This window comes from Eurosta solidaginis, chromosome 1, assembly GCF_040869045.1.
Source record: "Eurosta solidaginis isolate ZX-2024a chromosome 1, ASM4086904v1, whole genome shotgun sequence".
In the NCBI taxonomy this organism is placed as follows: Eukaryota; Metazoa; Arthropoda; class Insecta; order Diptera; family Tephritidae; genus Eurosta; species Eurosta solidaginis.
The window spans coordinates 233,259,920-233,282,446 of NC_090319.1; the positions used below are offsets into that span (position 1 = coordinate 233,259,920).

A 22,527-nucleotide genomic window follows, 5' to 3' on the forward strand; every position below is an offset into this window, starting at 1 on the left:
TTTATTTTGTTTTATCTGGGTTTCTGTTTTTTCTGCCAATATTGGTGCAATGGAATGGATAGTTTCTGTGCCAAGCGCGATAAGAGTTTTGGCCGAAGTGAGACTCTAATTGTGCCATGCGGTGGCTTTTGTAAAAAATTCTTCCATCGTACATGCTGTGAAGGCAACATGTCTGCATACGATGTAGAATTGCTAGCTAAGAACCGGCATCTCAGTTACTTGTGCGCGGAATGCTTGAATGCCTATGACAAGCTTTGTAAGGCTTGTTGACAACGTCTTGGCGTCACATAAAGTTTGCCTAGAATCTGCCTTGCTTGCAATTGATGTGAAATTTAAACTTTTGACTGAACAAATTGCAGAAATAAAAAATGATATTAACATTCATGTTAAATCAAAAGCTAATTCTCACAAAAACAACGATGACTGTGTGGATGAGACGACTGTCGTCAAGTTTTGTCAGCTCTCTCAATGCTGCGAGAACATTGCGCAGTGATATTAATAGTTGCGCGCTTACACATGTGTCGTTGTCGGCGTCTCTTGTTCTCCCCGTTCAACAGTGTGTGTAATGCCATTTTTTCGACCGATTACCTGTTTTTGCAAGTGTTAATACTGCTGTAAATAACTGTGGGCCATCGTCTACATTGCTTTCTACTGCTAACTCAGATAATGAAAAGAGTAATATGTCTTATGCCCAACAGCTTGCGGCTCCAGCTGTAACTGTTAATAAATCAAAAGCTACTGTAGCTCAGGCATGCTTAACCAACGAACCGATATCATTTCGTTACGATAATTAACGTTAATAAACGAAACAAAGTCATTTATTAACGTTATTAAGGTTAAAAACGTCAAATTAACGTTAATTTGACGTTCTTAACGTTAATAAACGAAACGAAATGACTTTGTTTCGTTTATTAACGTTGATTATCGTAACGAAATTATATCGGTTCGTTGGTTAAGCATGCCTGCTGTAGCTAATGCCAATGCTGCCGATAACTGCTAATGCTGCTGATACTGCTAACTATTCGACTGCTTATAACATTTCTATTAACTTTAATGATAAAGACATTGCCAATAAAACTGCAAAAACTGCAAATGCCCACGCTGCTGCTAAACACGCCTTTTGACCTGTCAACATGGTTTTGTGCATCGGAGATTAACAACTACCAACTTGCCTGAATTTACGTCTTTTGTTATGAATGGTTTTTTAGACTGCAAACAAACAGATGTAATTTACACCGACTTTAGTAAAGCATTTGACTCTGTTAATCACGAGCTCTTAGTTCACAAACTTGATCTTCTAGGCTTTCCAACGCCTTTATGAAGTTGGATTTCAAGTTATCTTGAAAATAGGGCTCAGCGAGTTTTCTTCAACAACAATCTTTCAAAGTCGTTTGATGTAACTTCTGCTCTTTACCCTGTTAATTAGCGACTTACCACCAAAGGTTATCTTACATTCTAGAGTTTTTATGTTTTTGTTACACATATTTGCCTTCAAACTTGTTCTGTTTTAATCAGCTTCAGGCCAATCTTGACTCATTTCAAAGCTGGTGTACTGCAAATTTACTTTTTTTGAACTGCTCTAAATGTAAGCAAATGACTTTTCACCGTGTGAAGCCGATCCTGTCATCTTATATATTTAACGGCAACCCTCTGGAGCGGATATCTGTTGTAACTGATCTAGGTCTTATTTTTGATCCGAAATTAAGTTTTACCAGACATATTTCAACCACTATAAACAAAGCACCTGGTGTATTATGTTTTATCAAACGTTGGGCCAAAGAGTTTGATTGCCCTTATTTCACAAAGATCCTTTATACCTCGCTGGTACGTCCTATTCTCGAGTACTGTTCATGTGTTTGGTCTCCAATCTATCAAGTCCATATTGATCGGATTGAGTCGTTCCAGAGACGGTTTTTAATTTTTGCATTACGAGGTCTCAACTGGGAATCAAGTACTTATCTTCCACCATACATGAATAGGCTTCTTCTAATTAATTTGCCATCTCTAGAGTAATACTTGGCGTAGAGTATTACTTGGCGTTATGTTCATTCACAAGCTCATCACTGGCGTGATTGACTCCCCTGACCTAATAGTCAAATAAATTTTGCGGTTCCTGCTAGGGCCTCCAGACAATTTGAGCCTTTTCATTTACCTCTATGCCGGCAAAATTTTGCTAGAAACAGTCCCCTGCGTCATTGGTGCTCGCGTTACAATGATTTGTATAACTGCATTGGCTTTGAATGTTCGTTTGCCGCTATACATACTGCTATACTCTTAGGTTTAGCCTGATATTTTAATTTTATTTTTTCTTATACAATGTGATGCCAAATTTTTATAACATTCTAATTTTCTATATACCTCTTTTAAACTTTTTAATTTTAAGAATGGCTCTGTATTTAGATGTATATCTGTATATTACATTAATTTGTCGACCGCTTTGTATTTGCGTCGACTTTAAATAAATAAATTATATTAAAAATTAAATTACATTCCTTTATTTTGCTCGGAATGTCAGAATAAAAACAAAAAGAGAAAAAATGGAGTCTTACGTGCAAACAATTTATAACTTGCAGGACGCTGATTTGCTAGATTTTAAATTTTGATGTAAATACCTAATTTTTCGCTGTGCATGCTGGTCATGGGGGGAGCCGAAGTGGCAACGTATTTCGCTGATAAGTTACCACAATTTCTCAAAACCACAATCTCCAAATTTACGTGGCAGACGCGATGCATCAGTAATAGCTGATGCCACAAATAAAGCTGTTTTAGATCCAGATTCAAACCCACAGGGCTCTTCTACATCAGCAGCAGCTATATTAGATGCCGATGATGGAGCTGGACCGAGTTCGTCGCGTAAAGCCACATCAGGTGCTTCGTCATCTAAAATAGAATCAGGTCCTAGTTCTTCAAACAGCGGCAATACAATAAATATGGACACCGATGAACCAGAAGAGAATTATACCGTTAGCAGCAGCAGTTCGAGAGCAAGTAAAGCCAATAACAACAACACCGCAACCATTGAGACGGAGAATAATAAGAAATCTGAGAGCAATGTAGAAAAAACGCCAACAAATGGTCCGGCAGGCACAGACGTTACTACTGCCACAGCAACATCAACAGCCACCAATTTTGGTGCACGCCGAGATTCATCACACACCAAGGAGCTGGAGCAAAATGGTAATGTATCGTCATCACAGAAAAAGTAATTTAAAAAGCAAAGCGTGGTAGCGCAGATGTGGACACAATTGTTTTCGGCTCTTAGCAGATAAGAGAATACAACATGGTACCCAATTGGTAGTACATCATCTTCGGGTGCAAATAAGCAGGTTGCTGGAAGTGATGCAATTACTTCGACCAGCAATGGGCATAAGAAACCTAAAAAAAAAAAAAGACTGACTACGAAGGTAATTGAAATGTGTAATATTTTTTAATAATTTTACTTAAATTACTTGACATATAATTTAGAAGAATACGATGCTAAGCATGGTTTGGCTCACTCATCTGATGACGAAGAGATAGCAAAAGATATACAAGTGCAGTACGTCTGTTCTTGTTTAGTAATTTATCTATGGTTGATTCTGGATAGGTAAGAGTTTAACCTGTTACAGTATCCAGAACGAAGTTGAGCTAGAGTGACTCGTGTTTCCCTGGGGAGTATGCGTTCCTCTTCCGCAAGTTTTGGGTACTGTTCTTTGAGTACTGGATTCACCGGGCAATTCCTGGCATAAAGGTCCGACGCCTGTTTGTGGAGTTCACTGAGGACCTGCTTGTGTTTTTTTTGCTTCATACGGCTGAGTTCGCAGGTGCTGTATTTCCTCATAATGCTTACGGAGATGACTCCTTAAGCCCCTAGGCGGTGTTGGCTCATCAATCAGATGTCTGTTGGGATGCCCAGGTTTCTGGGTATTCAACAGGAACTGTTTGGTTAGCATCTAATTTCTCTCCCTGATGAGGGTTATTCTCGCCTCATTATGTAGATGGTGTTCTGGGGACGTAAGAAGACAGCCCGTGGCGGTTCTAAGAGCAGTATTTAGGCAGGCCTGTAGCTTCTTCCAGTTGGTAGTTTTTAGGCTTGTCGACCATATAGGGGACGCGTAGCATGCAATCGGCTGGCCAATTGCTTTGTAATGATGAGTTTCTTTGTCTTTTCCCCAAGTACTGTCAGCAAGGGATTTGAGGATTGTATTACTGCTCTGGATTTTCGGTACAATTGCGGCTGCATGCTCAACAAAATGTAGATCCTGATCAAACCTCACACCCAAGATTTTGGGGTGTAAGACATCGCTAGTGTAGTGCCATCGACGTGGATGTTCAAAATGGTCGACATTTGGGACGCCCATGTTGTAAATAAGGTCGAGGAGGATTTAGTCGGTGATAATGCCAGGTTTCGCGGGGCGAAAAAACTGGAGAGATCAGCGAGGTAGCCGTTTATTCTGTTGCAAAGCTCATCGATCTGTGGGCCTGGGCCTGTGGCCATTATTGTGCAGTCATCGGCGTAGGAAACGATAGTAACTCCTTCTGGTGGCTTATGTAGCTTAGATATGTAGAAGTTACACAAAAGTGGGGATAGGACACCACCCTTTGGCACCCGTTGTTTAATTCTTCTTCTTCCGACCACCCAGATAATTTGCGGCCTAAATTGCACCGATGCCTGCCGACCACCCAGATAATTTCCGGTCCACCTTTTAAAACATGGGGGAAGGGTAGAGCCTTGCAGGTCTTGCAGTAACGTGCCATGGTTGACCGTCTGATAGGTCTAGCACAACGAGTACTGTTCTATGGTGGGGCTTTTGATTTAAACCGCAATTAATCTGGGTGTTGGTGGCATTTAGCGCGGTGTTGGTGCTATGGAGTTTTCTGAAGCCATGCTGATGACAGGCTAGCTGCAAATTTGCTTTGAAGTAGGGGAGCAAAATGGCTTCAAGCGCCTTGGCTACTGGCGATAGAAGAGATATCGGGCGATACGACTCTCCTATGTCAGCTGGTTTCACAGGCTTTATTAGTGGTACCACCTTGGCCATTTCCTATTTTTCGGGTATGGCAAAGGTGGAAAGAGACACGTTGAAGACATGTGCTAAATATTTGAAAACCTCTTTCCCTAGGCTTTTAAGCATCGGCATGGATATGCCATCTGGACCCACTGCTTTGGATGGTTTAGCATGACTGATGGCCTCTTTGGCCGTGATGGTAATTGGCGACGCGCTAAATTTATGTTTATGTGCGTGTCTGTTGGCCCTCCGTCTACCTTTGTCGACCGTAGAATGCATTATATATTGTCGGCAGAAAGCGCTCGCGCATTTTTTCGCATCCGACAGCACTTTATCGCCAAATTGATGGAAACTTTGTCATTGTGCCTAGACGGATTCGATAGGGACTTTACGGTGGACCAAAGTTTACCTATACCGGCAGAGAGGTTACAACCGCTTAGGTGCTCGTCGTCGTAGACATTGTTGTACTACACTAGCTAGCAGCATAAAGTACAACTTCTTTGTAAGCTAATATCTTTAAATTATTAAAATACATACTAGTAAATGATTTGATTTCTCTATTTACAGGATTACAGCGCATCGCTTAATTCTATCGGCAGCAAGCCCATATTTCAAGCAACTCTTTAAAAGCGAAGAAGGCATTTGTCCATTGAACCCAGACATTGCTAGCGATGCATTCGAGCGTTTAATTACTCTTTGTTACACCGGCAAAACGGTAGTAAACATCGAGAATTTAGATAGAATGCTGAAGGCTGCTTTGATTTTGCAGTTGGATGAAGCCGTTGCTAATTGTGTTGATTTCCTAATAGACCAGATAACCGATTATACATTGGAGCGAGCTTGTGCTCTTGAGACTGAAGCTCAGTGTTAAGTGCGAAAATATTTGAATATGAAATTGAAAATTTTGAATTTGAATTAATTAGTAATTTGTTATATTATTATTTTCAATGATTTTTAATTTCAATGATTTGTAATACAACATTTACCTTGCAGGTAATACAAAGCCCCGAATTTTTAAATTTTGAACAAACAAACAAACTGCAGACAAATTTAGAACATGATTATTTGAATATAATATCTGAGAGAGGCGCCTTCGATGCAATAACACGTTGGTATGAACGATGATTCAATCACAAGAGGTTTGCTCGACTGAAAAATTTTTTGACAACTGCAGCCATTTTGCTCCCAAATCGAATTGACATCCGTTAACTGTGTTGTTTCTTTACGATTTTTCGAAAAATATTAGTAGTAGAAATAGGAAGCAATCAGTTACAAGTACTGAACTGCATAATTCCTAGAATTTTTTTTTTTAATTTTCTGATGAATCTATTAACTATGCCATGATCTATTAGTGTGGCTGAACATAGGTTTTATCAAAAGTACAGACACAAAGGAATCGTGCACTTTCGTAAATCTATGAACATACGAAACCTAAACCAATTCAAAATTCATCGATCAACGTCAAAAACTCGACTACTAAATCGATTCACGTAAAAATTCCATTAGTAAATAATAAAGATGTCATAACGAAATGTACTCATTGAGCTCTTAACTTATTCATTCGAATGTTCGCCTCCATTTAAGAATTTAAGGAATCGGTTTATATATTGGAATATATTGGAATATTATGTATATACTTATTTGATATATTCGGACCTCGTGAGGTAGTATCAAACGAACGTGTTCCGAATATTCTAAATTAACGGTTTATGCGGAACACTTCGATGAATACTTAATGGAAAAGATTTTTCCGAATAAAAACGTGAATACTCCCTGTGTAGCAGGACCGCACAAAAGCTTAACTCTTCTGTCAAAGTCAAGGCCGGAATATAAAGATCTAAGACAATAAGCCATTTTCTTTTATTTTTTGTCAGCTCATTGCGGCTGCTGAGTAGAGAATCACCCCATGTCGGCCGCCAGTTCGAAATCGTTTCAGTATTTGTCAGAAAAACGTCCTATATCAGAATTAGGTTGAAGAACGCCTTATCTCAGAATGCTTTTCATTAACTCCCCTTATATCAAAATCCATTGAGATAGTGTATTTTTGAATAAAATTCTAACGTATGGCATTCTTCAAACAAATTCTGAAAGAATGACCAAACCAACATAACTCTTTATCAATTCACAAAATATTTAGTAGAAAATGAATTATTTCCCCAAAACCTGTTGGCATGTACAAATTTATTATCACTACTAATATACTACAAAAGTACTTTTCTACTACAATTTTGGCTGAAGGGGTTGAATTATTCGCAGTTTTCCTTACTTCGTAAAAGCAACCCGTCCAGATTTTTCAATTTGGGAGTGTCAAAGATCTGTCATCATTGGAGAACAAACCTCTAGTAATTGAATCATGGGTATGAACATGAAGCTTCTGCGCGTAAACAAAAACATTCTGATTTAATGTCATACCTACGATTGACGCAATTTAATACGAATTTTATTATGGAAAATATTCATCCATTACAGTAACCCGTAAAACTATATCACTGATATTCACGCATAGCTGGCGCATTTTTGGCGCTTCACAGGTAATTTCTTCAAAAAAAAATTTTAAAAAGATATATATAGTTGATACAAGTATCTCACTCAGAAGAAGCTATAATGTCACTAACATCAGCAACTGGCACAGAAATGTATCCTTACAAAGTACAATTAGAGATTATGAAATAATGTAAAGAAGTTATGAACATAAAGTATCACGTTTACGTAATGAATTAACTGGTTTGACAAATGAGCTATCACAGACAAAGGAGTATTGTTAAAATATGCCCAGGATAATTGTAGCAGTCGTGAGAGGACACTAAAATTTACTGACCTAGAAGTTGCGACGTGGTCATGCCATATCGTTCCCGGTATTGTCGGGCTGGTATCTTAATGGTGCATATTTTAGGAACTTACCGGATAAATATCCGGGAAAGGACTATCATTAAAACCTTCGGAAAGTGTCCTTATCGCTACTAAAAGAAGAAGCTACTGAAATTAATTAATTAATAGAAGACAAATAAATTCTTAATCTTTTGTTGTGTTTTCGTTAAATTTAGAACTTTGCCAAATTTTTTTTTTAAATTAAATTTTTGACTTTTGCAGAACTTTTTTTGAGTGAATGATATACATTTTTTAATTAAAATTTTATCTCTTAAACAACATGGCGATTCCACTAAAAGTTTAAATCGAGAGAAATAACAAAATATGGAGTTATATACTGAAAATGAACGCCTCAAATTGCAAATCAATGAAATGACGGGTGAATTTAAAAAGAGTGAAGTCATTGATATGGAAAAATGAACCTTATAAACACAAATAGAAACACTTACATTTGACTATAAGAAGCTAGAACGCTAACATGAAGAATTTTAAAAAGAGCAACAAAAACACGCTACCAATTGAACTAACGAAATAGCTGAATCAACTGTCATAATACGTTACAAACATTACCGACAAGCAGCGCTGGACGTGTCACTTACCTTGCGTGAATCCAAAAGTTTCGTGCCAGAAGGCACCACGGGGCTATGTAGTTGGCAAGCATCGATTGCTTTAGCTGATTATCTTGCACATAATACGTATATAGTAAAGGGAAAATGTGTATTAGAATGAGGTGCTGGTACCGATTTCTGTGGCATGATACTAGTGCAATGCAGAGATGTGCGTCACGTGCTTATAACTGATGGTAGCCTCGAATGATTTGAGTTGATGAAAGAAAATGTGCGACGCAATTTCGTTGATGCAGAAACTTACGACAATGGCTAGAGAAGCTGCTTACTATGAGAGTTTTAGAGTGGGGAGCTGTTGATGAAATGATATGATTATGTATTCAAAATGAAAGAAGATGCATGTGAAATACTCCTAGCCGCAAAGCGCGAAATGAGTATACGTTGCAAAAGTTTTTTTTAAAACCAATGGCAACCAACACCGCAATACGTTACACTTCGAAGCAACAACAGCGCCACAAAATTAAGCATTTTTTAAATTTTATTTATTTTTATTTATTTGTTTATTTATTTGTTTATTTAGATACATAATCTTCAAAAAAGTGTTTTACCCAAGAGGCAGAAAGAGAAGAACTTGAAGAAGTATACAACATAGCTGCAAATAATGTATATAAAAAAACAGGTACATATGTCCACTCAGAAGTGATGATTAATTATAATATATGCAACACTAAAGCATTCATAAACTCAAAACACCGAACTTGTTCACTGCGAAAACTTAGAACCAACCCAAATTTAGAGAATGCATTTGGAGGACACATCGTACACAAGCTTGCCTGCGAATGTCTGCGCTGTTATATAAGACAAACTGGACGACAATGAAAAATTAGAACACATTAGAGTCTTTGCGCTTAACATGGTCGGAAATACATATTGCTAGCAAATATCAATAAAACAGTCTTGTATGACTTAACGCCGAAATCGTGTTGTCCCCGCACCAAATATGGTAAAGGATGTCGCGAAATCCCTAAAATATTTATCAACGACAACTGGCTAATACGTAAGGAAGTATTTATTGTAAAAACTAAAATTTAGTAAAAGTGTAATACATACTATCTTAGCTTAAATAATTACATAAGAATACATCAACTACAGTTGCAAACAGAAAGAGTTGCATTGAATGAAAGTGAAACGAAAGCTATACAACTAGATCTCAACTGAATACATTAAATAATGTTTTCACCAAAGCCAAAATAGCGCATGTGACAAATTTAGACGAATTGAAGCAAAACTTGGATAGTGAAAATGACAATTTCAATGAATTGCATGAAACTCATGATAAATTTATGTTGGAGAAAGCAGAACATAAATTGGAGAAAGCTGAGCATGTTAAGCAGCTACAACATAGCTTAGATGTGGTTAAAGTAGATTTCAAGGTATGTTTGCGATTTTTATATGTATGTACATATTATGTTTCCAATACTTTATTTTACTATGTTTATTTATAAACTTCTGAAACTCAAATAAATTTGTTCCATCTCTTTTGTAGGAAAATCAGAAAATGCTAACAAATCTCGAAAACGAGCAACGTTCGAATATGGAAAAATTGCAACAATTACAAGAGAAACAAAATTTGTTTGGAAATACAATTAAAAGAAGCCAATACAATACTAGAAAGAGAAATCGCAGATAAGCGGAAAAATTTGGAAAATTTTAAAATTGGGATCTAGCGAGGAAGTAGTCAATTTCATACATCAGCGATTAAGGGACGACACTAAAAAAGTGTCACAAATATGCGAGGAGTTAAACCGTATATAATTCAATATGATTTGTAAATTTTTTAGCTCTTTGATACATGCTTAGCTCCCAACACTATTGGCGATGGAACTGGCTGTGACAATATGACAGCTGTTATTGTACGTCTTGAATCTAAACTCCTTGACATACCTACCAAATTAAAATCAGAAGAAATCGTTCTTATCAGAGACATTGTTGTAAAAACGTCCATCACCAGTAATGGTGTACAACAGAAAGAACAATATAATCTTAAACGTGCAACTTCTCTTACATTGGATGAAAACACCAACGAAGTCGAAAATGCCCTGATAAGGGCCTCTTATGACGTCCCGAAAGGACGAAAGCAATATCAATTAGTTAAATTTAATCTTTTTGTTAATTTTTTTGGTGGCCCTGATAAGGGCCTTTTATGACGTCCCGAAAGGACGAAAGCAATATCAATTAATTTAATTTAATCTCTTTGTTAATTTTTTTGGTGGCCCTGATAAGAGCCTTTTACGACCTCTCTAAAGGACCAATAATGTCTGCACCAATCGGTATATCTGAAAGAATAATAAATTTGACATCTTTTTTTACATATATACCTTTTTACTCACCATGCTAAGGTTGCGTTGCTCAGCACCATGACCTCGGCGGGAATTTCTAGCGCCTTAAGTGCCGCTTGGAGCATACACAACCCCGATGTGTTGGAATAAATAGTGAATGCGGCCCCCGTAGTGGTATTCTTTCTATTGAATATAAATGCCGCTATGTAACCGTCGAAATTTGCATCCGTTCGGCCATAATAGGTAACATATGACCGGAATTCCCGCCAGTTTCGTTCGATGTTTTGGGTGTGGGCACCAGTCACCGGGTCAACAAAATTTTGGGAGTGATTCACCGAAAAATGGGTGTACCCATGCTCCTCCAGGCTATTATATGCTTTCCGGCAATCGCTTATAATGGTTGTTCCAAGCGCTATTTTTTATATAATAACCTGGAGAAGTGTGTCCCTGGTCCTGTCTGCGACAGCCGAGACAAACATTTTGCGCGACTCTCTCTCTATGCCACCAAACACTCATTGGCCCTCTATTATTCTGCCGCGATTATATTTTCTGCGACCAATTTTGGCCTCGTCTATTTCGACGGTTTTTCCGGGACCGCCTATCATACTATCCCCGTTGTGTATGCTCCAGTCTACCAACACCTCTCTAAGGAAGCTTACCCAGTCGCTGCAGCTTTGCTTAGATATACCAAGGTCTTCCATGATTGCGTTTACCTTCGGGTAGGGCAACGTTATGAAAAGCACCACAAGTTTGCATATAGTTCTTGTGCTGAGCCTGACTCCCGAAAAGAGGATGTTGGCTTTTCGGCTTTGCCGACGACCTTGCGTTTTTTATTGGTGGTTGTTGTCATGGTCCTCTGCCGAGTGCATACCCACATGTCGCCTAACAGCCTACATGGGTTGGAGCACTGGCCGCATGCCATGGCCCCACCAAATAATCGTCCAAGTCCTCGTCATTTAATTCCATAAACGATGACCGCGTAAATTGGCAGTCCATTATTCTAAAAAAAAAAGGTAAATTTACCAAAAATCTGTATTTTCGAATAACGTATTCGAATAGTAATGAAAGGTATTTTAATCAGGGATGCACCTTAACGTTAAGCTAATCGTTTATCAAAAAATTTCCACCGTTTCCGTTGAAACACTTCGAAATATTATCGATAAAGAAATTATCAAGATAAATTGTATCTCGTTTTTAACCGAAACGAAAAGCTTTCGTTAGCGTTAAAAACGTTAACAGAAACGTGATACTTTATGTTTGAATTGTGCTGGCAATGCTATAGCCATGGTGAAGCCGTAAGGTGGCAACAACGAGCGCACATACACACACAAACTCTATGTAATTTGTTTGTGTAATTCGTTGGTGGTAATGTCAAAAATACTCTGAGAAATGTTCGTACTGTCAAAATTCATGAGAAAAGTTGCAATCAGCTTGGATAATGCTTTCACCTTTAATGACTCCGCCATCAATCAGCTTTGCCAGCATAGTTTGAAATTAATAATCAACATAAACGATTTGATTTCGTTTTGATATGGCAGAAAACGAAACGAAATCATTTCGTTAATTTGACGATCTTAACGTTAATAAACGAAACGAAATGACTTCGTTTCGTTTATTAACGTTGATTATCGTAACGAAATGATATCGTTTCGTTGGTTAAGCATGCCTGATTTTAATTTCATTTCTTTTATTAAGAGAATTATATTATTCGAATAAAGGAATACAAATTTCTAATAAATATCATTAGATTCACGTTTACTTGCAGTGTTTTTATTGCGAAACATTCGATGAAAAATTAAATTTAAAAAATAATCAAAAACTTATCAAAACCGAATTATTGTTTTCAATATTTTATTTATGTGTCCTTGAACATACACATAATGTTGTTGAACTTTGATTTTGAAATTTTTTGTAATCAGTTTATCAAAAACAAACATTTTGTTTATTAAACAGAACAACTTAATACATTTGTAGGGAGGATCCTTAAATCTAGAGAGTAATATTTCCAAATTTTTAAATTATTAATTAATTTTTTAAATTAGAAAATTTTGAAAAAATAAAATACATGGGCTATTAACGTCAGCCTGCTTATCAAGTCATCTGTTTAAAAATTTGCTTTGTCTAATATATTTTATTTTTGTAATATAGTAACAAAAAAGTACTAAATGAGCTGATAACTTGTAAGGCACGTCTCCGTACAATACAGTTTTTTTTTTAATTAAAAAAATTATTTTTCTTTTAAGTTGAATTAATTGATATGACAGGGCTGACGGAATTACTATTCATAGAACAAAGAAGTGAAATTACAATTAGCTAAAAACAAAGATATTTTTTTAGATGAAAATATCGTTGCTTTTTCGAGTATTTAGTTGGTTATAATATTACAAAAAGAATAATTATAGTTATAACAGTTCGTTACAGGATTCATTTAAAAAACTCGAAAAGAGAACGAAAAAGCTGGTTTAGATATTAAAGATAGGATAGGATAGGATAGGATAGGTTAGGTGGTAGCTGCCCTGATAAGGATAGCTCACTTGTGATACCACATACACCAAAAATAACGGTGACTTAGATCTAGCTACTTAGAGAATCGTTGGGTAGCAACGATAAAGCTCCGAATGATACCGATCTCAACTTTGGATATATCCTCGGGAGATCCAAGTGAGCCTAGTTCTGGCAAAAGCTGGACAATCAAGCATAAAGTGATTTGGTGATTCCACCTCATCATCCTCCATACAGCTGCAGCAGGATGGAGTTTCCAGTATATTGAGACCTACCGCATGGATACCCATGGGACATTGCCCTGTCAAAACCCCAATGACCAGAAAGATCTTGCTACCCTGCAAGACGTGGTATCCGTCCAACGTTTGCTGAGCTGATTCGAGGCCCAGCTATGGACGAGCAATCCACAGGTGGCCAGCGGGATCCCGAAATCCCTACAGCCATCTTCATCCGGTTCAGTTGTGCCGATGCGGGCTAAGAGATCCACTTGACAGTTACCCGGGATGCCACTATGGCCCGGGACCCAGATAATCTTAATTGTAAAATAATTCGATGCAATCGCAAGCGAGGTCAGGCACTCCCAGACCACCCTCGATCGCACTGTAGTTGAGCTCAAGGCATTGATAGCCGCTTGGCTATCAGAGTAGATGTTAAATTCCCTAACCATATAGACCACCATCTCATAATGCCAGTGTACTATTTTTGGCGAGAGTCCCCATCTCTTCCCGATAGCTCCTCTGCAGCAGTACACGGCAATGGCGGCCTTCCTGGCCCGATCTTCCACATTGGGTCTCCAGGACAGTTTCTTGTCCAAAATAATCACCAAATATTTATTTTTATTTATTTTTTTTTATTTAACCCTATCCGAAAGTACCAACGGTACCCCTCCAATCGAGGGAGTTCTGAAATCGGGCATCTTATATCTCCTTGTGAAAAGGATCAATTCCGTTTTTCCCGGGTTTACCGCCAACCCACATGATTCAGCCCACCTAGCCACAGTATCCAGGTAGCCCTGCATAACATCGCGCAGGGTGCCCAGAAATTTGCCTCTGACTAGGATAGCGAGGTCATCTGCATAGGCAACCACCCGACAACCATTGGTTTCCAGCTCCACAAGAAGCTCGTTGACTACCACAACCCAGAGGAGAGGAGATAGGACACCCCCCTGTGGCGTGCCCCTGCACACCTTCCTCTTAATTATGGAATAAACCCACCAGAGCTCTTTCGATTGCCCCCGGTAAGACATTGTTAAAAGCTCCCTTGATGTCTAGAAAGGCACCCAGAGCATACTCTTTGTGTTCAAGGGACCCCTCTATTTGCTTTACAATCGAATGGAGAGCCGTTTCCGTCGATCTGCCCTTGCAGTACGCATGCTGTGAAGCCGACAGTAACCCCCGAGGTATTCTTTCCCGTAGGTACAGGTCAATCAACCGCTCAAACGTCTTAAGAAGAAACGACGAGAGACTGATTGGCCTGAAATCCTTAGGTGATACATGAGAGCTTCTGCCGGCCTTCGGAATGAAAATAACCCTAACCGTGTGCCAAGACTTCGGGATATAGTTAAGCCTGAGGCAGTTAGTATATATGATGGCCAACCAGCGGCAGGAAATCCCCAAAGACCTTTGAAGCTGCGCAGGAATGATTCCATCCGGGCCCGGAGACTTATAGGGCTTGAACGACCCTATAGCCCAGGTTATTTGACTTTCCCGTATTGGAATGGCAGGCACTTCTGCATGGCCAACACCGCCGACCATGCAGGCGAAGATCCCTGCGCAACTGGGACATCGGGAAAATGATTGTCCAGTAAAAGTCCTCATCTCTCAGATACCCCAGAGGAGCGGGGTTCCTAGAGAGTATTTTTATAAATCTCGCGGATTCATTGCAGCCTTCTACGTTTCCGCAGAAGCTTCGCATGCATATCGCTTGGCTATCCTTATTTCATATTTATAAATCCCTAGACTCACCTTATAGAGCTCCCAGTCCGAGGGTAATTTACTCCTCCTGGCTCTGTTGAAGAGCCGCCGACTGGACGCTCTTAGGTCGTCAAGAGAATCCGACCACCAGGGCGGCTTGCCCGTCCCCCTGTAAGTTTTCAATGGGCAGGACAGCTGAAAGGCGCTATTGCTTGCCGAGGTGAAGTTTTCCACCAGAACGTCTATCTAAGGTTCGGACAAGCCCGAACTAATGATAGGCACCGCAGGCAGTAGCTCTCCCAGCTTCCTACAATACAAGTCGCAGTTAGTACTTTTAGGGTTCCTAAAAGATATTTTACCGGGACATTCTTCGTTCACTGAGAACTGAATATATCGGTGATCAGAGAAGGAGTGCTCGTTGAGAACCCCCCATCCAGATATCCGACCTTCCAGTTCTCTACTAACCAGGGTGAGGTCCAGGACCTCCTCCCTTACCGCAGTAATAAAAGTCGGGTCATTCCCCCTATTACATATACAAAGTCCCTCATCTACAATAAAAGTAAATAAAGACTCACCTCTAGTGTTGGTATCCGAGCTTCCCCAAATGCTATGATGGGCATTAGCATCGGCACCGATGATCACGCCAACACCTCTCCGCCTTGCTTCAGCGGTGATTTCACCCAGTATCGCAGGTGGTGGTCCCTCTACGTCCCCGTGGGGCATGTACGCTGAGGCCACCCACATTTCATTACTTCCTCGCTCGAGGCAGACCGTGGTTACGTCAGCATTGCTGAAATTAGAGAGAATAAAAGCTTTAATCTCTTTTTTAACAAGCACACAGGATCTAGGCCTACTTGCCTCCCCATGCACCAAGGTGTTGAATTTTTCAGTCCTTAATCCAGAAATCTTACTGCCGTTACTACTCAGCCACGGCTCCTGGACAAGGACTATATCCACTCCGCCTTTTTCAAGGCAGAGCAACAAATTTGCGGAAGCCGCCTTAGATTTCTGAAGATTGATTTAATGGATTTCCATCAAAAGCGCTCTTCTTCCGCACCCCATCCTTGGCGGATTCGTATTAGTCTTGTCCATTCTAAAAAAGTCCCCCCTCAAGGCCGCTATCCGGAGCCGATTGTGTAGTCGCCCTTTAACGGTCTCGTGGTTATCTATGCTACGCAGGGAGGCCACGCGAGGGTTGACGCATTACCTTATGAGTAATGCGTTCAGAGCCAGACCGGACGCGAAGCGGGAAAATCTTCAACCGCACCTACACCACCAACTTAACGGCGACGGAGCCGGAACGTACCTTGAGGCCCGCCACGGTTTTAACGGGACGTGGGCAGGTGCAGCATTAGCCTACCAGCCATTTCGGTAGGGTTTCACCCCGACCTACTAAAGTGGCAGAATACCGCACCTACCAGCCCAAGTCATCAAGTCCAAATTTAATGTCAAATCAAAGCCCTAAAACAGTCCAGTTCGTCACCGTTGTGTACCGATCTTGACTCTTAAAGAGTCCTCCCTCCCCTGAGCTCGGGGGGTGCGGGTTTTATCGAGTCGTCCTCTCTAGATCCGCCATTATCAGTAGAAGCAGGGGCACCTCGTGCAGGACGTGAAAACATATACCGAATTTTAATTACGAATAATTTGCAGCAAATCCATGTCCATAAAGCTCATAATTTAAAAAGGCACTTGTGCTGAACTACCGGTTTCGAAAGGTCTTTAATCCAGAAATGATGCCGTAAGATACCCCAAATGATCCCGAAATGACCCCGTCGGGATCCCGGACGGATCCCGAAAACTTTCCAGAAATGATGCCGAAAGGTCCCCAAATGATCCCATAATAATCCCGAAATGACCCTGAAGGGATCCCCGAAAACTATCCAGAAACGATGCCGGAAAGGTTCCCAAATGATCCCCAAAGAGTCCCGAAATTATCGCGAAAAAACTGGAGAGATCAGGGAGATAGCCGTTTATTCTGTTGCAAAGCTCATCGATCTGTGGGCCTGGGCTTGTGGCCATTATTGTGCAGTCATCGGCGTAGGAAACGATAGTAACTCCTTCTGGTGGCGTATGTAGCTTAGATATGTAGAAATTAAACAAAAGTGGGGATAGGACACCACCCTTTGGCACCCGTTGTTTAATTCTTCTTCTTCCGACCACCCAGATAATTTGCGGCCTAAATTGCACCGATGCATGCCGACCACCCAGATAATTTCCGGTCCACCTTTTAAAACATGGGGGAAGGGTAGACCCTTGTAGGTCTTGCAGTAACGTGCGATGGTTGACCGTATCAAAAGCTTTTGATAGGTCTAGCACAACGAGTACTGTTCTATGGTGGGACTTTTGATTTAAACCGCAATTTATCTGCTGTTGGTGGCATTTAGCGCGGTGGTGGTGCTATGGAGTTTTCTGAAGCCATGCTGATGACAGGCTAGCTGCAAATTTGCTTTGAAGTAGGGGAGCAAAATGGCTTCAAGCGTCTTGGCTACTGGCGATAGAAGAGATATCGGGCGATACGACTCTCCTATGTTAGCTGGTTTCCCAGGCTTTATTAGTGGTACCACCTTGGCCATTTCCCATTTTTCTGGTATGACAAAGGTGGAAAGAGACAGGTTGAAGACATGTGCTAAATAGTTGTAAACCTCTTTCCCTAGGCTTTTAAGCATCGGCATGGATATGCCGTCTGGGCCCACTGCTTTGGCATGACTGATGGCGTTCTCAACCTCTTTGGCCGTGATGGTAATTGGCGACGCGCTAAATTTATGTTTATGTGAGTGTATGTTGGCCCTCCGTCTATCTTTGTCGACCGTATAATGCATTATATATTGTCGGCAGAAAGTGCTCGCGCATTTTTTCGCATCCGACAGCACTTTATCGCCAAATTGATGGAAACTTTGTCATTGTGCTTAGACGGATTCGATAGCGACTTTACGGTGGACCAAAGTTTGCATTTGTCCATTGAACCCAGACATTGCTAGCGATGCATTCGAGCGTTTAATTACTCTTTGTTACACCGGCAAAACGCTAGTAACCATCGAGAATTTAGATAGAATGCTGAAGGCTGCTTTGATTTTGCAGTTGGATGAAGCCGTTGCTAATTGTGTTGATTTCCTAATAGACAAGATAACCGATTATACATTGGAGCGAGCTTATGCTCTTGAGACTGAAGCTCAGTGTTAAGTGCGAAAATATTTGAATATGAAATTGAAAATTTTGAATTTGAATTAATTAGTAATTTGTTATAGAATTATTTTCAATGATTTTTAATTTCAATGATTTTTAATACATTTACCTTGCAGGTAATACAAAGCCCCGAATTTTTAAATTTTGAACAAACAAACAAACTGCAGACAAATTTAGAACATGATGATTTGAATATAACATCTGAGAGAGGCGCCTTTGATGCAGTAAAATGTTGGTATGAGCATGAAGCTTCTGCGCGTAAACAAAAACATTGTGATTTAATGTCATACCTACGATTGACGCAATTTAATACGAATTTTATTATGGAAAATATTCATCCATTACAGCAACCCGTAAAACTATATCACTGATATTCACGCATAGCTGGCGCATTTTTGGCGCTTAACATATAAATTCTGCAAAAAAAAAAGTTTATAAAAGATATATATAGTTGATACAAGTATCTCACTCAGAAGAAGCTATAATGTCACTAACATCAGCAGCTGGCACAGAAATGGTTGATAATGTATCCTTACAAAGTACAATTAGAGATTATGAAATAATGGAAAGAAGTTATGAACATAAAGTATCACGTTTACGTAATGAATTAACTGGTTTGACAAATGAGCTATCACAGACGAAGCAGCATTGTGAAAATATGCAGAAGATTAATGAAATTTTAGAGCGGAAAATGGCTGAAGCACCGATGTTAGTGCGTAAGTTTTAAACAATAAATACTTTTTATTAATTATGAGTAATATCCATTATAACATATTAGGGGGCGAGGGTGGCGGGCGTATGGTCTTGAAGGTTTAATGTGGTTGTTGTTGTTGTAGGAGTGGTTAATGTGGTTATAATTATCGTTCCCGAGATGGTTACCGGAACGTACCGGATTCATTTTTGGCAAAGGACCATCAACGGCGATAATACTCCCCAAACCCTTCGGGCAGTGTCTTTATCGTTAATATGGGCGATCTATCTACGAATTAGCCGCAGTGCTTTACTCATAAACGGTATGGGGGAATTTTTTTTCTACACCTTATGGAAGTAAATCTAAAGAAGCTCTTTCTCTGTAGAATGGGTTAAGCTATCAACATACCGACATACATACAAACATACAACGGGCGACACTCCCCCAAACCCTCGGCTAGTGCTTTGAAATAAAAAAGTGTTGAAAGGTAGGTAGGTAGGTTGAACTGGCCGGTCCATGAGGACCTCACATAGACTGATTGAGTCCGTAGTGTTACCAGAAGTTTGTTTTAACGACCAAACTGAAAAACCCTATCAAAAACCAGGACCTATGTTATAAAATAACTCCGTCCTCTTGGCAAATACTAGAAGCTTCCTAGGACTTAAGCCACTTGCTGCTTCTAGATCTGACAGCTGTATCACTCCTAATAGCTGGAGTCTTAGCCTGGCAAGTGCAGGGCACGAGCACAGAACGTGCTCGATCGTTTCCTCCTCCAACCCGCACTTCCTACATCTGCTATCACTGACCAAGCCTAATTTAAAGGCATGTGACGCCAGAAGGCAGTGTCCAGTCAGAATACCCGTCATGAGCCTACAGTCCTCTCTTTTTAATGATAGAAGCAACTGTGTTAGTCTAAGGTTGTAAGACCTACACATAATCTTCGACACTTTACAGCCCCGCGCTTGAACCCACGCCTTTTCTGCTTGGTCGATCATGTCCACCTCTCGCCTTCGCTTAATCTCGCCCAATCTAATTGGGACGTCTACGGAGCAAGCTTCAAGGGATGCGCCTTTTTTAGCTAATTCGTCCGCTTTTTCATTCCCATCTATTCCCATATGCCCTGGGACCCAATATAGATGTATGCTTCTCCCTGTCCCGATTCTCTCCAGAGACTGCTTACACTCTAACACGCATTTAGATGCTGTGCTATGCGAGATTATTGCCTTAATTGCTGCTTGACTGTCAATATAAAAGTTAACACGGTTGCAGCTTAAGCTATTCTCTTCCAGGGTTTCTACTGCTTTGGTTACGGCTAATATTTCCGCTTGGAAAACGCTACAGTAATCCGGCAGCCTGTAGGATCTGCTTAATTCCGGATCAGCGCAGTATACCGCAGACCCTACTCCTTCCACTATTTTGGAACCATCGGTGTACACATGTATCGCCTCGCCGCCATTTGCGCACCCTTGCGCCAACCGTCCACCTCTATTGTGGCCTTAAGATCTCCCTCAAAGTGCAGGTAGGGAATCATGTAGTCTGTTCGTCTTGTGACTGAGGACGCTATACTACTATGGCCATATGGTCGGCGCTCAAGCTGCCCCGAAGCACCGAGCCTGGTTGCGGTCGTTAATGCTTTGTTCTTTGCTACCAGGTCTACAGGTGGAATGTGCAGAATGGCATACAGTGCAGCCGTCGGGGTTGTTTTCAGGGCTCCCGTAATGCAAAGCATCGATAGTCTGCATACCCCCTCTAATTTTTTGAGGTATGTTGTTTTTTGTGTGGCTTTCCACCAAACAAGAACTCCATAGTATAGAATAGGGCTTACAATCGCTGTAAAAACCCAATGAGAAAGAGAGGGCGATAGGCCCCACGTACACCCCAGCATTCTTTTACATGCATAGAGTGCCGTTGAGGCCTTCTTGACCCTCTCCTCCACGTTGAGCTTCCATGACAGCTTACTGTCTAGGATGATTCCTAGATAGTGTTGAAAGAAATGAAGCGAATATTATTTCACGTTTTTGCCCATTGATATTACAAAAAATTATCACCATAGTAAATTGCTACTACCAGCCGATTAAGGCCTTAGAATATTCCCAGGATAATTGTAGCAGTCGTGAGAGGATACTAAAATTTACTGACCTAGAAGTTGCGCCGTGGTCATGCCAGATCGTTCCCGGTATTGTCGGGCTGGTATCTTAATGGTGCATATTTTAGGAACTTACCGGATAAATATCCGGGAAAGGACTATCATTAAAACCTTCGGAAAGTGTCCTTATCGCTACTAAAAGAAGAAGCTACTGAAATTAATTAATTAATTAGAAGACAAATAAATTCTTAATCTTTGTTGTGTTTTCGTTAAATTTAGAACTTTGCTAAATTTTTTTTTTAAATTATATTTTTGACTTTTGCAGAACTTTTTTGAATGAATGATATACATTTTTTAATTTAAATTTTATCTCTTAAACAGCACGGCGATTCCACTAAAAGTTTAAATCGAGAGAAATAACAAAATACGGAGTTATATACTGGAAATGAACGCCTCAAATTGCAAATCAATGAAATGACGGGTAATGTTAAAAAGAGTGAAGTCATTGATATGGAAAAACGAACCTTATAAACACAAATAGAAACACTTACATTTGATTATAAGAAGCTAGAACGCTAACATGAAGAATTTTAAAAAGAGCAACAAAAACACGCTACCAATTGAACTAACGAAATAGCTGAATCAACTGTCATAATACGTTTACAAACATTACCGACAAGCAGCGCTGGACGTGTCACTTACCTTGCGTGAATCCAAAAGTTTCGTGGCAGAAGGCACCACGGGGCTATGTAGTTGGCAAGCTTCGACTGCTTTAGCTGATTATCTTGCACATAATACGTATATAGTAAAGGGAAAATGTGTATTAGAATTAGGTGCTGGTACCGATTTCTGTGGCATGATACTAGTGCAATGCAGAGATGTGCGTCACGTGCTTATAACTGATGGTAGCCTCGAGTGATTTGAGTTGATGAAAGAAAATGTGCGACGCAATTTCGTTGATGCAGAAACTTACGACAATGGCTAGAGAAGCTGCTTACTATGAGAGTTTTAGAGTGGGGAGCTGTTGATGAAATTATATGATTATGTATTGAAAATGAAAGAAGGTGCATGTGAAATACCCCTAGCTGCAAAAGTGCGAAATGAGTATACGTTGCAAACGTTTTTTTTAAAACAAATGGCAACCAACACCGCAATACGTTACACTTCGAAGCAACAACAGCACCACAAAATTAAGCATTTTTTAATTAAATTTTTTTTTTTTTTTTGAGTTAGGCTCTTTTGACCATTAATTGTGAAGTGCAAATAAAATAATTTATTCCACTTTTCCAACCCAACGTTTCGCTAGACTTCCTAGCATCATCAGGGGTGATCTATTTATTTAAAAGACAACAAAAAATAAACAACCGTGAAAATAATTATAAGCCTTATAT

At 39.9% G+C, this 22,527-nt stretch overlaps 1 pseudogene; it reads left to right on the plus strand.

Moving 5' to 3' along the window:
* Nucleotides 1–680: 680 nt before the first annotated feature.
* Nucleotides 681–18,730, plus strand: LOC137240153 (probable protein phosphatase CG10417; annotated as a pseudogene).
* The last annotated feature ends 3,797 nt before the right edge of the window (nt 18,731–22,527 follow it).